This window comes from Lactuca virosa, chromosome 3 (assembly GCF_052849685.1).
Source record: "Lactuca virosa cultivar CGN04683 chromosome 3, Lactuca_virosa_CGN04683_v6, whole genome shotgun sequence".
NCBI classification, from domain to species: domain Eukaryota; kingdom Viridiplantae; phylum Streptophyta; class Magnoliopsida; order Asterales; family Asteraceae; genus Lactuca; species Lactuca virosa.
The window spans coordinates 337,129,540-337,147,836 of record NC_136428.1 but is presented as its reverse complement, the minus strand read 5'-3'; positions in this window follow the sequence as shown (position 1 = coordinate 337,147,836).

Here is an 18,297-nt window from a genome sequence, read left to right as displayed (position 1 = left end):
AACGCCTCCGAGCTTATGAGAGGTATTAAACTTTACTGCGAATTACGCTGTGTCTAATGCAACTTTTCTTTGTTAATCAAGAGCTTGTTTGGTTAATTCAGTAAAAAGTTAGATTTTATTCAAGGAACTTATTTTGATTAAATAATTTTCGTAATAGAGGTCATTAGAGCTTGTTAATGAACTTCAGTACTAGTTTGAACAAGTGCATAGTCAAATATTGTGTTGAAGGTTAATTATATGATTAGGGGAGTCACCGCGAAACTGGAATTACTTTCTCTTATTTGAATTTCCACTACTTTAAATTTAGTCATTCTCTTGTCATTTCCGAGTTCTATTAGTTTAATTTTCAGAAATAAACTCCCCCCCCTTTTATGTTTATTGCACTCATCAAGAATTAGTTCACGCCTTACGCAAAGAGGTGTTAACTTTAGGACGTGCCCCTGAGGATCCGACCCTGCTAACCTGTACTACCTGCTAGTGCAATAGAGCAGTTTAATTTATTTATTTTTTTATTTGTTAAAATAGTGCACGACAGCGGTCTTAACAAATTGGCGCCGTTGCCGGGGACACGATAATACACTAATCGTTTTATGCCAAGATCTTCACGTACAGGTGATCTGATTTTTGATCCAGAGATTGAGAAGACTGCAAGGAAGCTAAAGAAGGAAGAAAAACTTCGGAAGCAACAAGCAGGAACCTCAACCTCACCCGCACCACAAGGCACTCCCTTGTGGAATGAACCTGAAGCCTCATTTCAACCTTTTCCAAAAGCACCACCTACCTCACCAGTTAACAACCCGTTTAAAACCTACTCCTCATCATCTTCAGACAAGCCCAAACTCATAAACTCTTCTGAAACTGAAACTGAAACAAAATTCATCATGAGTGAAAACGGAGACGATGCTGAAAAGACGCTTTGAGAATGGGCAACACAAGAGGTTATCCATCAACCTTTGTGTATCACCTTTCCAGAGGCTCAAAACTTTGAGCTCAAATCCGGTTTAATACATTTTCTGCCCCCATTCCGAGGCCTTGAGAATGAAGATCCTCACAAATTTCTCAAGGAATTCCCTGTCGTCTTTTCTAGAATGAAGCCCCATTCGGTTACTGAAGAACATATCAAATTAAGGGCATTCCCCTTCTTAGTTCAAGATGCAGCAAAAGAATGGTTATATGACCTCCCGTCTGGTTCAATAATGTGACAATCCGAAATTTTTATCTTGTACACTTATTCAAATCAGTGAAGGTCAGACTCGTTTTTTCTATCTTCTAGCACTGTTTAGAGTCAATTAGAGTGTTTAAAACCTAGTATAATCAAGGTATGAGTCGTGGGATGAGTATTGTGAGTGTAACACCTTGCAAATGAGCCAAACACACCAACACAAGGTGTGTGCGGCCGCACACCCGAGTGACCCATCCCAGCCGCACAGTCCCACATATATATTCAACATTTAGTCGTTTTGAACACTTTTTCCACTTCTTCAAGGCTAGAACTCGTTTTCTCTCAAGTATCATCCAACTTTTCTCTTCAATCTTCAATCGAGTAAGTGATTCATCCTTTGATTAGCTAATACATGACCTTAACTAGCCTTTCCCTTTGATTTGATCCATGAAAACACCTATTTGGTGTTAGATCTCCAAGAACACCAAGAACACCAAGAACACACACTACTTTTAGGGCTTTTAACTACACTTTTAAGCCTCTAAATCGGGTATACACTTGCAATAGATTGTTATAAGCTAAGGACCCTTGAATTTATGCATGAAAAACGCCATTTCATATGATCTTCAAGTGTGTACGGTCGCACATACCATGTGTACGACCGCACACACCATGTGTAGTCGTACACACCCTTTTAAAGTCCCAAAATAGCACCAAACTCCCTTTCCGGCTAAGCAAGGGGTCAAAACACCTTCCCTAGGACATTCTTAAGTCTTGGAAACACGTTTTGGCACATTTCATAGTGAGTGTGCGGCCGCACACACACTCTGGCAGAACACACACAAAACCCATGGTTTTGTGTCCTTACACTCCAATATGGGGCCATACACCCCTTAGGTGCAACCCTAGGTGTTGGTAACACTTAATGCTGAGTGTTTCTATGTCCTTAAGGCATGTCCCTATCACCATTAGTGGATATATACATTAAATGTATTCATATATGTGTAATTATATGTTAAATAGGATTCGTTTGTGCTCAAGACTCCAATTGACACCCAACAATCCTATATCGATCTTTCATTCGAGTTACTCACTGCAGGTGAGTTCATACCCCCTTAATCAACCTTTTAAATGATTATTAAATGCTTTTATGGGGGGGGGGGGGAATACAAGTTGAACTATTATAGTTATTATATCAATCACATGTGATTAATAACTACCAAACAAAGGATTTGCTATTCAGTTAGCTGTTTTATCAAACAAACTACTTCAAACTGTTTTACAAACTCTTTTACATGTTAAATTACTTTTATTAAACTCTTTTAAACTTATACTTTGTCAAATGTGTATCTATATAGATATAGTTATATAAGTAGGATTGAAAGGACTTAGGACTGATAACTCGCCTTGCTTCCTGTTCCTTGTTTGGTTGTGGACTTAGGGTATCTGTTGTTTGTCTGAAGGTCGTTTGAATTTTAGTTATATATTATGTATATGTACATAGATATAAAATTCCTTATTTCATTTCAATACCTTTGGGTAGCAAAGGTATACAAACATGTTCATTCATTCAAACAACATTACTAGTAAACTGTAATAGGTATAGTTTAGGAAGTTACAATACTATTACTAGAACAGAGAAACACACAATGTGTAACATCCGGATTCCCAGGTATCTTATTTTAAGTATTTATTTTGAGTTTTAAGGAGGGACTCGGCGAGTAGGCGCTCAGACTCGCCGAGTAGGATCGCGAATTCTTGTCTGGATTAATGAGGGACTTGACGAGTCGATGCGTGGACTCGGCGAGTCCGCGCTGTAAAGTGAAACCCTAAATCTCAGGGCCTGATCCCTATTTAAAGGCCTTTATGGCCTCCATTTACGGCTACCAGTCCAGAGAGAGATACCCTAGCGATTGTGAGCGAGTTGTGAGAGAGTTTGAGCCTTTTGATCATTTTTGGTGTGATTTTGCAAATGAGAAAGTGTTTCCAGCAAGGGGAGGTCAAGAGGATTGCATTTCAGTGGGTTTTCGGCTTGGATCTTCAAGTTTGAGGTAGCTATTTGATCCTATCCTTCTGTTTTGCTTAAGGGCATTGAATTTAGGGTTTTCTATACCCTTTTATGGCTTGTTTAGTTGTGTATAGTGTCCCATTGAGTGCTAAACTCTAGATCTGGACCTTTTGAGGTCCAGAGAGCCTGAACCATGCTGCTTTTTATGGTTCTATGGAGGAAATGGACATAGGTTGCCATGTTAGAAGGGATTTCACCGAAATAAGCCTTGGGAGCATTGTTTGTGTAGCAAGATTCGACCTTTACGTGTTTATTGGTCATGGGGAAGTCAGATCTATAGATTAGAGAAGCAGATCTGACCTCAAGAGGTCAGATGAGTGTTGTCATGGGAGGAACTCGCCGAGCCCATAAGGGACTCGACGAGTCGAAACGGCGCTAATTTGTTTGGCTGTCAAACCAACAAATAATGGGATGAAGAATATTAATAAAGCTCAAGTCACTGCTATTTCTTATACTAAATATAGTATAGAGTAAGCAGGGTCGGTCCACAGGAATACAGGACTTCTTATCTTGCCATATTTTCACACATAATACAAATAATATTAAAATGGGGATTGTGTTAGAACTAGATTTAAACTTCATAAATAAACAAGATTGTTAACAGAATTTAGTAAAAGAAATACATTTCCAATTCTGATTCTTATACATGTATTATGTTGAAAGATGCAAAATGAATATGATTATGTTCTATCTAGGTTGGTAATTTAGATACTAATAAACTCTAATATCTAAGTTGACAAAAATTGTTTTATTCAAAACATGTTCTTCAAATAAAACTTCATTTAATTGATTTAATTCAAATAAGCTCTTTCTTTAAATCATTAAATGACTTTAAGTTCTTGCAACAATTACCAACAATATTCAATATTCCTCATAAGCTTGGGATTATGAACATTTAATCTTTGATTACACTCAGTTTGATTCAATTACAATCAATTAAGTGCATGTTACTAACATCAAATCATAAAACATATACGAATTTTACAATTTGATTAACTAGATTGATAAAAACCCTAATTCATTGATCAAGTGAAAAAGAGAATAAACCAAACACTTGATTAAGATCAAATCAAAGATTACTAGATGTTAAACACAAATCAAGTTCAAGTTACAACCTAACAACACATACTTAAGAATTCAGATTCGAAAATGATTTTGAAATCAACCACACATGTCTAGGTTAAACTACAAATCAAACAAGTTTAAACTTCAAATTGACTTACAAAAAGGAAATTAAAGTGTTTCCAAGTGTTAATCTACTTCCAAAAGCTCTAAAAATCGCCTTCTCTCTGCCCAAAATCCGACCTCTCCACAGAAAAAACCGATTGTCTCTATTATATGAGAGTAAAACTACTTTAAAAACTGTCGAGACGTTTACACGGCCCGTGTAAACTAAAGGGTGCAATTTACACGACCGTGTAAACAAGAAAAGTAGAATGCTTCTGTAAATGCGTTTACACGGCCCGTGTAAATTATAGGCTTCCATTTACATGACCGTGTAAACTCCTGTAAAACCAAAATCTCCATTTTCTTCATAACTTCCTCCTCGATGCTCCAATAGCCCTGAAATTTTACCCTCAACTCTTTTTAACCTCGTAAAGCAAGATCCAACCTCTAACAGTCCCTGAAATATTACAAAAGTGTGTGAATGGAATTGCATCATGAAAAATCCCGAAAATATGCAAAATGCATTAGTTTAAACCTAAATGCAATGTACTTTTATGAAATAAACCTACAAAATGGGTACATGAAATGCACCTAACAATCGGGTTGCCCCGCGATTCACGACCGGTGATGACCCGTTGAGTGTAGGGTTAACTCAGCGAGTCGAGTGAGGACCAGGGGCGAAGAGGACATGCATGGACTCGCCGAGTCACACGAGTGCACTCGGCGAGTCTGGTCAAAGTTTGACCGTTGACTTTTGTTGACTTTTAGGGTTTGCTCAACAATCGGACTTGTGGACCATTGAAGGGTAAAATGGTCTTTTAGCCTTCTTAGAGGATATGCGAGAGACTAGTCTAGCCTGTAAAGCCGTTATTGATTCGAGATAATTGTTTATGTGTTTAGGCGGAGGCTAGATCAGTATACGTGTGCGAGATTATCCGAGATAGTCAAGGTGAGTCTTCTCACTATACTGTACCTTGAGTGGTACCTATGTGTGACCGAAAGGTCTTGTATGCTATGAGATGTATGTGCTATATGCTGTTATGTGATATGTATGTGTTATGTATGTTATGTATGACATGGACCGGAAGGTCAGGAGGTTCCGGACCGGAAGGTCGATACGGGTAGGACCGGAAGGTCTACTGGGATTCGAGACGGAAGTCCCCTGAGACACTTGGATCGGAAGATCCTACAGAGTTATGACCTGGAAAGGCGTATGTGTTGTATATGGTATTTTGGGGAACTCACTAAGCATTTATGCTTACAGTTGTTGTGTTATGTGTTTCAGGTACTAGCGAGGATCGCGGGAAGGCACCGACATGATCCGTACACACTCATAGAGATTATGTTTTGAGATTCTGGGATTTGGTTGTTATGATAACATTGGACACAGTTGTTTGATATTGTTTTGATGATTGAAAATATGATTTAAAAATGAAAAATTGGTTTTGAAAATTTACGTTGTTACAAGTTGGTATCAGAGCCTTGGTTTGAGGGATTCGAATGCACCTTCGGGCGTATCTGAACTCAAACTGAGGATTTCAGAAAGTTTTTCATAAAAAGGAACAATTTTTCTAACAGAGTAAAAGATTTTGAGAAAAGTAGAAAGGAGCAGTGTGTACGATCAGCCAGCGCCCGAACGGTGATTTCCCAAAATACCCTTATATTATGTGTTATGAGATATGTTATGATATGCATGCTAGAGTAGGCTAAGTATTCATATTAGGACTAGAGTGACCTGATTTGTGATGCCTTAGCCTAGGATGATTTCTGCTGCTATGTGATGCTTGAGAGTGAGTAGGTAGAAGTGAGGAGCTTATGAGAGGTCTACCGAAGGGTAGCCTATGCCAGCGAGATGTAGGGTGCTTGTGATCTGGGATCCAAGGAGGAGGATCTAGGGTGAATACTGATGTGGTGTGGATGGTAGTATAGGGCTCGTACTACTGAAGACACCGGAGCAGTGCTCACTCTAAGTAAGAATCCTTTGGGTACTAAGGAACAAGTAGGGTCGAGTTATCGAGTGCGAGTATGCTCGAGCTAGTCTCTGATATTATTATATTGTATTTCAGAGACATCATGGTTGGGACACGCCACAGACCTGGGCCGAGCGGCGGGAGTGACGAGGAGCTTCGTCAGATGATCCACGATTAGGTGGCAGCGGCGATTCGAGCCGATATTCCAGAGATGTTTGGGTCTATCAAGGCCACATTGATTGAGACTTTTGATGAGCGGATGCTGCAGCTACTGCAGCTGTGGCTGCTGCTAGGCCACAGGGAGAAGACTCGTTGTTGTTTCGGGAGTTCAGCAACACGAAGCCACCAGAGTTTGATGGGACGTAGGATCTGATCGTTGCGATGTGATGGATTTCTGATATCGAGGGATGCTTCTACACGTGTTCATGTCCGGAGCATCTGAGGGTACGGTTCGCGCTGAACCAGCTTCGCTTGGGAGCGAAGGACTGGTGGAAGTTCGTGATGGCGAGCTTCACTCTTGCAGAGATTTCAGAGGTGACCTGGGAGAGGTTCACCACCATGTTCAGAGACGAGTATGTTCCCCCAGTGGAGAGGGAATGGTTGGTTCAGGAGTTCTTGACCCTCAAGCAGGGTACTGATTATGTTACTGTGGTTACCAGGAAGTTTCATGAGAGGGCGATGTTCTGCCCCGAGAAGGTGTCTACCGAGCAGGCACGCATGAGCCGATATTTGGGCATTTTGAGGAGGGATATTCAGGAGTTCGTATCGAACTCGACTTACCGGACATTTGCTGAGCTTCAGGAAAATGCCCGGAAGAGGGAGATTGAGTTGGAGACTTAGACCAGGGAGGAGGCCGAGTCTCAGGGGATGTATCGGCGGCTGACGCAGTCTAAGCCGGCAGCCAAGCGGGCAAAGCCCGCCGATTCAAGATTTGGAGGCCAGAAGAGCCGCACTTGTGGGAAGTGCGGCAAGGGACATGATGGGGTTTGTCGATCGGGTGCTTGCTACAAATGTGGCAAGAAGGGGCATATAGCCAAGGATTGCCCCAAGGGATTCATGGTTTGCTTTCATTGCAACCAGACGGGCCACCGGAAGGCCGAGTGTCCGCAGCTATGGGGGACAGCACAGGGAGCACAGCAGGGATCGGCCCCTGCCGCCGTGCGAGCTACTGAGGTTCGGCCGGTGAAGGCCGAGGCACCGAAGGCTCGCGGGAGAGCCTTCCAGTTGACAGCGGAGGAGGTCCGCGCAGCGGCCGATGTCGTGGCTGGTATGTATTCTTTCATTTATTTATGCTGAGTTATGAGATCTTGTGCTTATATTATGATATGCGTAGGTACTTTTCTTGTAAGTTCTGTACCTGCTTTGGTGTTATTCAACTCGGGTGCGAGTCGGTCATTTGTGTCTTTAGCGTTTAGTCAGCACATCAGTATCCAGCGGGAGGCATTGAGTCGACCGCTACGGGTTTCCATAGCTGACGAACGAGCGGTGTATGCTACGGATGTGATTCGAGGTTGTGTACTCGAGATCTTCGGTGTTGAGTTCCCGATAGATCTGGTCCCAATTGCGACGGGGGATGTGTGTGTCATAGTAGGCATGGATTGGTTAAGCCGTTTTGGGGCTGTTATAGACTTCGAGCGATAGTTGGTGACGATACGAGACCTTAGTGGGGGAGTTCTTACGGTGTACGGCGAGGGTACCCGTTCAGCGTCAGCATTCTGTTCAGCTGCTAGAGCGAGGCAGAGTCTACAGCAGGGCTGTAGTGGGTTTGTGGCCTACGTGATGGACACACGAGTAGCAGCAGAGAGGGCTAGTTCTGTTGATGATGTGCCAATAATGCGTGAGTTCCCGGATGTTTTTCCCGAGGAGCTGCCGGGTGTGCCTCCCGAGAGGCAGGTAGAGTTCCGTATCGATTTGGTTCCGGGGGCAGCGCCTATCGCCAAGGCACCTTATCGCCTTGCGCCTCCGGAGATGCAGGAATTATCCTCGCAACTTCAGGAGCTGCTGGGGAAGGGGTTTATTAGACCGAGTAGTTCCCCTTGGGGAGCGCTGATCCTTTTTGTCAAGAAAAAGGATGGTTCACACCGGATGTGCATTGATTACCGGGAGTTGAACAAGTTGACGGTCAAGAACCGTTATCCTTTACCGAGGATCGATGATCTGTTCGATCAGTTGCAGGGAGCGTCTTGGTTCTCCAAGATAGACTTGAGGTCGGGATATCATCAGATGAGAGTGCGGGATGAAGATATCCAGAAGACGACATTCAGAACTGGTTATGGGTATTACGAGTTCGTGGTGATGCCTTTTGGACTCACCAATGCACCGGCAGCGTTCATGGATCTCATGAACAGGGTGTGCAGACCGATGCTGGATCGGTCGGTGATCGTGTTCATTGATGATATTTTGGTGTATTCGAGATTTAGAGAGAAGCACGAGGAGCATCTGAGAGAGATTCTCGGGGTATTGAGGTCGGAGAGGCTTTTCGCCAAATTCTCCAAGTGCGATTTCTGGTTACGAGAGGTCCAGTTCTTGGGGCACCTCGTTAACCCGAATGGGATATTGGTCGATCCGTCCAAGATTGAGGCAGTTATGAGATGGGAGGTGCCGAGATCACCCACCGAGATCAGGAGTTTTCTAGGATTGGCCGGCTATTATCGGAGATTTATCAGGGATTTCTCCAAGATCGTCGTGCCTCTCACCAGGTTGACCCGGAAGGGTGTTGCTTTTTCGTGGGGTCCGGAGCAGCATACCTCGTTTGAGTCACTTCGCCAGAGATTATACGAAGCCCCTGTGTTAGCCCTCCCACAAGGGATGGAGGATTTTATGGTATATTGTGACGCATCAATATCAGGGTTGGGTGCAGTACTTATGTAGAGGGGGCATGTGATAACATATGCATCGAGGCAGTTGAAGCCTCATGAGACGAGGTATCCCACCCACGATCTGGAGTTGGGGGCAGTGGTGTTCGCCCTCAAGATCTGGCGTCACTATTTGTATGGGGTTCGGTGTACCATATACACGGACCACAAGAGCTTGAAGTATTTGATGGATCAGCCCAATCTGAATATGCGCCGAAGGAGATGGTTGGACGTGGTAGAGGATTACGATTGTGAGATCCTGTACCACCTGGGAAAAGGTAATGTTGTAGCTGATGCCCTGAGCCGTAGGGCGGAGAGTGCCCCGATTCGAGACATTTGTATGTGGTTGACAGTGATGACTCCGGTGTGGGACACCATTCGGGAGGCCCAGGCAGAGGCTGTGAGACCGGAGAACCGCAAGAGAGAGCGGGTGATTGGGCAGGCACCTGAATTCGTTACCGATAGCCGCGGGGTTATGACCTTTCAGGGTCGGATTTGGGTGCTGTATGCAGGCGGGGTGCGCACCACCTTGATGGAGGAGGCGCATAGATCGAGATTCTCGATCCATCCTGGGGCCACTAAGATGTATTTGGACCTGAAGAAAGATTATTGGTGGCCTTGTATGAAGAGGGATGTAGCATGGTTTGTTGAGAGGTGCTTGACCTGTAGCAGGGTTAAGGCCGAGCACCAGCGCCCGAATGGCAAGTTGCAGCCACTTGAGGTTCCCCAATGGAAGTGGGAACAGATTTCTATGGATTTCATCACCAAATTGCCGAGGACCGCGAGGGGTGTCGATACAATTTGGGTGATCGTCGACCGGCTGACGAAGAGCGCACATTTTCTTGCTATCAGTGAGAGCTCTTCTGCTGAGAGGTTGGCAGAGTTGTATGTGAGGGAGGTGGTATCGTGGCATGGAGTGCCGATCTCGATCATATCAGATCGAGATGTGCGTTTCACTTCCAGGTTCTGGAAGAAATTCCATGAGGAGTTGGGTACGAAGCTGCATTTCAGTACCGCATACCACCCACAGACGGACGGACAGAGCGAGCGGACGATTTAGACGCTCGAGGACATGCTTCGGGCATGTGTGTTGGACTTCGGAGGAAGTTGGGACACGTATTTGCCGTTGGCTGAATTTTCCTATAACAACAGTCACCATTCGAGCATTGGTATGCCTCCCTTCGAGTTGTTGTATGGGAGGAGGTGTCAGACTGCCATCTGTTGGGGAGAGGTAGGACAGCGAGTGATGGGCAGTACTGAGATAGTGCTTCAGACGTCAGAGCAGATACAGCAGGTCAGGGAGAGGTTGTTGACAGCTCAAAGTCGCCAGAAGAGTTACGCGGATAGGCGACGATCCGAACTCGAGTTTCAGGTTGGAGACTTCGTGCTCCTGAAGTGTCTCCTTGGAAAGGAGTAATTCGATTCAGGAAGAGGGGAAAGCTGGGGCCCTGGTATATTGGGCCGTTTAGGGTGACTGCGAGGGTGGGCAGGGTAACATACCGGTTGGAGCTACCTGCGGAGTTGAGTCAGATACATGATACCTTCCACGTGTCCCAGTTGAGAAAGTGTATAGCCGACGAGTCGGCGGTGGTACCAGTGGAGGATATTCAGGTGGATGCGAGCCTGAATTATGTTGAGAGGCCAGTCGCGGTGGTGGATCGGAAGATCAAGGTTTTGAGAAACAAGGAAGTACCACTGGTCCTGGTTCAATGGCAGCATCGAAAGGGGTCCGAGCTGACTTAGGAGTCGGAGGCGGAGATGCGGAAGCTTCATCCAAAGCTGTTTGTAGAAAGAGATTTCAGGGGCGAAGTCTGATTCTGGTGGGGGAGAATTGTAACATCCGGATTCCCAGATATCTTATTTTAAGTATTTATTTTGAGTTTTAAGGAGGGACTCGGCGAGTAGGCGCTCAGACTCGCCGAGTAGGATCGCGAATTCTTGTCTGGATTAATGAAGGACTCGACGAGTCGATGCGTGGACTCGGCGAGTCCGCGCTGTAAAGTGAAACCCTAAATCTCAGGGCCTGATCCCTATTTAAAGGCCTTTATGGCCTCCATTTGCGGCTACCAGTCCAGAGAGAGATACCCTAGCGATTGTGAGCGGGTTGTGAGAGAGTTTGAGCCTTTTGATCATTTTTGGTGTGATTTTGCAAAGGAGAAAGTGTTTCCAGCAAGGGGAGGTCAAGAGGATTGCATTTCAGTGGGTTTTCGGCTTGGATCTTCAAGTTTGAGGTAGCTATTTGATCCTATCCTTCTGTTTTGCTTAAGGGCATTGAATTTAGGGTTTTCTATACCCCTTTATGGCTTGTTTAGTTGTGTATTGTGTCCCATTGAGTGCTAAACTCTAGATTTGGACCTTTTGAGGTCCAGAGAGCCTAAACCATGCTGCTTTTTGTGGTTCTATGGAGGAAATGGACATAGGTTGCCATGTTAGAAGGGATTTCACCGAAATAAGCCTTGGGAGCGTTGTATATGTAGCAAGATTCGACCTTTACGTGTTTATTGGTCATGGGGAAGTGAGATCTATAGATTAGAGAAGTAGATTTGACCTCAAGAGGTCAGATGAGTGTTGTCATGGGAGGAACTCGCCGAGCCCATAAGGGACTCGACGAGTCGAAACGGCGCTAATTTGTTTGGCTGTCAAACCAACAAATAATGGGATAAAGAATATTAATAAAGCTCAAGTCACTGCTATTTCTTATACTAAATATAGTATAGAGTAAGCAGGGTCGGTCCACAGGAATACAGGACTTCTTATCTTGCCATATTTTCACACATATTTTCAAAGTTTGACCGTTGACTTTTGTTGACTTTTAGGGTTTGGTCAACAATCGGACTTGTGGACCATTGAAGGGTAAAATGGTCTTTTAGCCTTCTTAGAGGATATGGGAGAGACTAGTCTAGCCTGTAAAGCCGTTATTGATTCGAGATAATTGTTTATGTGTTTAGGCGGAGGCCAGATCAGTATACGTGTGCGAGATTATCCGAGATAGTCGAGGTGAGTCTTCTCACTATACTGTACCTAGAGTGGTACCTATATGTGACCGGAAGGTCTTGTATGCTATGAGATGTATGTGCTATATGCTGTTATGTGATATGTATGTGTTATGTATGTTATGTATGACATGGACCGGAAGGTCAGGAGGTTACGGACCGGAAGGTCGATACGGGTAGGACCGGAAGGTCTACCGGGATTCAGGACGGAAGTCCCCTGAGACACTTGGATCGGAATATCCTACAGAGTTATGACCTGGAAAGGCGTATGTGTTGTATATGGTATTTTGGGGAACTCACTAAGCATTTATGCTTACAGTTGCTGTGTTATGTGTTTCACGTACTAGCGAGGATCGCGGGAAGGCGCCGGCATGATCCGTACACACTTATAGAGATTATGTTTTGAGATTTTGGGATTTGGTTGTTATGATAATATTGGACACAGTTGTTTGATATTGTTTTGATGATTGAAAATATGATTTAAAAATGAAAAATTGGTGTTGAAAATTTACGTTGTTACACAATGAGTCAGTTCATACATGAGTCAATACATACAGATAGAGAATACTATAACGAGAAACAAACATAACATACAGATAGATAATACTATAACGAGAAACAAACGATAACATATAGAGAGAACATACATACATACTAGATAGAGAGAACATACAATACAGCTAGTACATACAATACATATACAAGAACATTACAACAGTTATGTGAGCCACGTAACGGGGCATGAGATCACCTGTCATGGCTCGTTTTGTATCCAAAATCTCCTTAAATGGGGAGCGTTGAATTTGTGTATAGATCTATACTGGATTGACTATCCTACACCTTGCTGCTCGCTACAGTGGGACTTGCAAGTCTACGGGTGCCAAATGTCATTTCTTCCGACGTCTTTCATCGTCGTGTTTATAGTCGGTAGTATGGTACAGGCATATCACATGTTACTTTAAAGAACATATTGGTTTAAGGTAATTAGTACAGCAGTAGTTACTTAATACAACACTACAATACTTTATTATTTCCCCATTACATTCACTTTGTGATCTTCACACAATGAACGGTAATGTAAAACTATATTTTTGGTTAATGATAGTCATACTTGGGAAAATATACACTTTTACAAGAAACAAACATACAGGACAGTTGATGCCTTGGTAGAAGGCTACGTTTATTAGAAAATATTGGATTTTCTAGGAGATTCAAACATTTACAAACATTTACAAATATTTACAAACTTATACATCAAGTACTTACAAACACTTTCATACAAGCAATGACACTAAAATACTTATGATCTCACCAGCTTAAAGCTGATAAACTCTTTCACCAGTAGACAGGTACCGGTGCCAGGTTTTGAGAAGATGGAGCTCGTTCAAGACTCATCTTTTATTTTGTTTCATATTTTTGGTGTCTATTAAACTTAATAGAACACACTTGTATTAAATTATATTATTAATGCAATGGATGCTGTTGTTGCTTGTTTACTACTATGAATTGTTGTGATACTGTACATGACTTCCTCCACCCCTGAACGTTTCCGCCGTTCCGGTTTTGGGGTGTGCAGATTGGTATCAGAGCATTGTTTATAGTGAATCGAGTATATCAACCCATAAAAGATATACAAACTATAAACACAACGAGATTAAAATACTCTGACCAAGAGTTTATACTTTTAAATAATAAAATATTTAACCAAGTATACATACCTGCATTCATACTAAAATCAGTGTCACTAGGACAGAACAAAAGTATGACGATTGTTGGGCAACACAATTAGACTTAGAGACATATGGTCAAACCTAGGAAGATATAGCCTGATCAACTATATTATCCGACGAGTGACTAGCATGTGCCTAAGGGTGGTTATGAGGTTGCAACAAGTCTAAAAACTTACCAACAATACTACAATGAACACATTAGAACATAACATAAACTTAAAATACTATAGGAGTATTTTGTGTTACTATAATTGCTTATCTGAGAATTAAAGGTTTTTATTAGTAGGTCAATAATTGCTAAGTGGATACGCTAAGGTTATATGTGACTAGGATGTCATAGACTTAGAATCTGTGATCTTTGCTTTTCTTCCTGTTCTTTGTTTGGTTGTGGATTTGGAGTTAGGATCACTTATTCGAAGGTCTATCCTGTTTTGATTACATATAACTGGTATGCATTATGCAAGTATTGAAGTGACTAATAAAGATCATCTTATAATTATCTAATTAGGTCGTCTATTAATTATTTCTTTACCCCTTTTCTTGCGTAGATATCATGGCTGGATTCCATATCCCCGGAGACCCGTACTATCCCAACAACGGCAATGCAGGATGGCTGGGAGAAGAGCCAAAAGATGATCACCCAATCCCTTTGGATGATCACCAAGATGAAGGCTTTTCTGATGGTTCTGACTCAGAACCTGAAGTCAACAACCTACCCCCAGTAGCTCAAAACCCAAACCCGAACCTTAACCCTCGACCAACATTTCAAGGTCCCACACCCTTGTGGGCAACAAAGTTGAACCGTTGGAGTAATGAGCAAGGTCAGCCCATATCGTATAATGGAGACCGAAGCTTTTACAATCTAAGCGAGGGAGGCTCAGCTGATCGAGTCCTACCCATCATGGTCCATAGGATAGCTCGGAATGTGGAGCAAGGTCGAGCATCTATCGACCGAGTCATGGAAATTGATGCCAACTCTGGCGTTAACACGGTCCGCATTCGCCAACTAGAGGTAGCTATGGAGAGGACTAGGATAACCAATGGAACTCTGCAGCAACAGCTAGCTGCATCCCAAGCTGAAGTTAGGGAACTTCGGGCTAGACAGTCAATGTCTGAAAGGCGCATGAGAGACATAGAGCGCCGTCTGTCGGGATCAAGAATTCATTCTAGTGGTTCTCGTCGTGGATAGAGCCTACTTAACTTTCTCTTTTGGATATAACTTAGCTATGTAAAACTCTAGTCTAATTTCCTATCTTTGTTAAAACTTGGACCTGTTAGGTCTTGATTAGGTCGTAGTTCTGTCAAAATTTTCCCCATCTTGGTTGATGTAAGACCTACTTCTAGGTCATTTTTCCCGAACTTGTTACATCTGTATACCAGAATTATTGACAGATATCTAATCTCATGGAAATTAATATCCAAATGCTATCATCTCTTAGTACTAGATCTACATTCAATCGTGCTATTCAATTGTGTTGTTGGGCTATAGAGAGTTAGTCCATGAGTCACTCTCATCATTTCTCTCTATTTTATTCTTATCAATATTATCATCTTTGTAAACTTACAGTTAAAAGATGCCTCCACGCCGATCAACGAGATGCAATCCTCCGGTAACTTCAACACCACCTACTCCTCAAATCGATACGGCAACTCTAAATGCTGCAGTAGCTGCGGCTGTGGCAACAGCCATGGCTCAATATCATTCTACCAGCGCCAGCGGTGCTAGAACGCCCGTTCATTCTACTCACGGTGAAGCCCCTGTGCGCTTGAGAGAGTGCTGCTACAAGGACTTCACCAACTGCAAGCCACTATCCTTTAAAGGGACTGGCGGAGTCATTGCGCTCTCGCAATGGTTCGAAAAGACGGAGTCGATCTTCGAGATCTGCTCATGCCCGGAAGGAAGCAAAGTCAAATTTGCTGCGTGCACCTTCGAGGCAAAAGCCCTGACATGGTGGAATAGCCATGTCAAGTCACTATCTCTTATAGTGGCAAGTGCCATGGGCTGGGAAGCTCTGCGAGAGCTAATGATTGAAGAATACTGCCTGAGGGGCGAAATCCAGAAACTGGAGCAAGAACTGTGGAGCCTAACCATGAAAGGCTCCGATATAGTGAACTATACCGCCAGATTCTGCGAGCTGGTGGCCCTCTGTCCCAACATGGTTCATACAGAGGGAAAGAAGATAGAGAGGTACATCTGGGGGCTGGTGCCTCCATTCCAGGGGAATGTCTTGGCTTCAAACCCCACTACATTCGATAGTGCCAAGCGGTTGGCACAGCGACTTATTGACCATGGGGTCCCTACCCCGTCGTCAACAACAACCCTAGCCATATCAGAACCCTCCAAAACCGCAGATTCCAAGTGAAAGTTCTGGGATGACAAGAAGAAGAAGAAAGCTTCCAAAAAGCATCAGGTCGTGGCAGGTCATGCTGCGATAGCACCTACCGCTGCTCCTCCGGTGAAGCAGTACGCTGGAAGTTTGCCAAAGTGCAATAAGTGCAACTTCCACCACACAGGAGCCTGCCGGGAAATGAAGTGTTCGAACTGCAACAGGAAGGGGCACACCGCCCGTTTCTGCAAAGCTCCGGCGAGGCCAATCAAACAAGTCCCCGGCGCAGGAGTGGGCCAAGCTTGCTACGGTTGTGGCGAGATGGGCCACTACAAGAGGAACTGCCCAAAGGCAGGGAATGCCGGTGGAGTGGGAAGGGTTCTGGCCATAGGCCACGAGGAAGCGGTTGCCGACCCCACAGTGGTCACTGGTACGTTTCTCCTCGATAACTCTTATGCATGCATACTATTTGATAGTGGAGCGGTGTGACAACCCGAAACTTTTATCCTGTGCAATTGATCCGTATATCAATATTAAACTCGATTTTATCATCTTTTAACACCGTTTAAGAGTTATTTTAAATGTTTTAAGCTTGAGTACAGTCGGGAATGAGATTAGAAATGAGTCAACAAGTCACATAGAGACAAAACCGGGCCTTACATCCTCCTGAGAGGTGTGTACGACCGCACACACGGGTGTGCGGCCGCACACCCACCCTCCAGCTGCACACTCCCCCTTATATATATATAAGGAGACCCCCTTCACTCATTTCTTTCCTTTGGCTGCACTCTACTTTCTCTCACTACTTTCTATCTCTAAAAACTTCATCCAAGAACACTCTAAAGGCCTCAAAAACGTGAACTACTTCATCATTCAGCTTGTTATATTGGTAAGACACCTGAATCTAAGCCTAAAACTCATAATGTTGTTCGTGTTCTTCATCCTTTGAAGGTGTATGGCCGCACACCTTCATAAGGTGGCCGCACACACCTTAAAGCTCTCCAGAGTGAAGAGTTTGGCCTTCATTCACTAGTAGGACTTGGTATTTTCACAATAACACCTCAAAATCGACATTTCGGGCACAAATGAGGAGTGTACGGCCGCACACTCCTGTGTACGGCCGCAGACACCCTCTGTACGGCCGCACACTCCTGTGTACGGCCGCACACACCCTCTGTACGGTCGCACACTCCTGTGTGCAACCTCACACACAGCCTGGCCGCACACCCTGGCCGCACACTCACTCAAATGGACGTACACCTCCCTTATTTGATCATATAGGGTCCCGATAAGCATTTCCAAGTCTTTAGGGTGATTTCCCGTCATGTTTAGTCATGAAATGCCCTAATTCTAACACACATATGTGTTATCACATGGTAATAGGATCCACTTGCGTACGAAACATCGGTTGACACTCAACACTCGTAACCAATTGTGCTTTCGGATCCTACGATAAACAGTGAGTTCATACCCCTACGCTTTTTCCGAGTTTTTAATGTTTTCAGGGGGGAATACAAGCAAAAGTTTTCAAATCTAAAGCAAGAAACTTGTGCTCAAATTATCTCATTTTGCATTGAATGATTTTATGTTTAGTATGCTTTTAACTCAGAAAACCGTTTTACCAATCGATTAAGAAATCAACTCGTAGAAATAGTTTTCAAATCTAAAGCAAGAAACTTATGAATCATGTTATAATATGTATTATCTTATAAAGGATTCATGTAAATCATAAACATGATTTTCATACTATTACTTGTAAATTTGTTAGGCTAAGTTTGAGACATGTCCTTGGTAACACTCCATCAGATTCGTGAGTGGAGGACTACGACTTATAACCAGAATCTCTTGGAGGGAGAGCGTGGCTATTGTGTGTAGATCTATATGGGACTGACTATCCCGCACCCTCGCTGCTAGCTACAGCGGAACCGTTAGGTTCAGGGGTGACAAAGTCATAAAAAGATACTGGCCCCCGTTTCGTGCCTTATCCAGTCTAAGTACGGTTATGGCACTCACAACTTTGGTAAC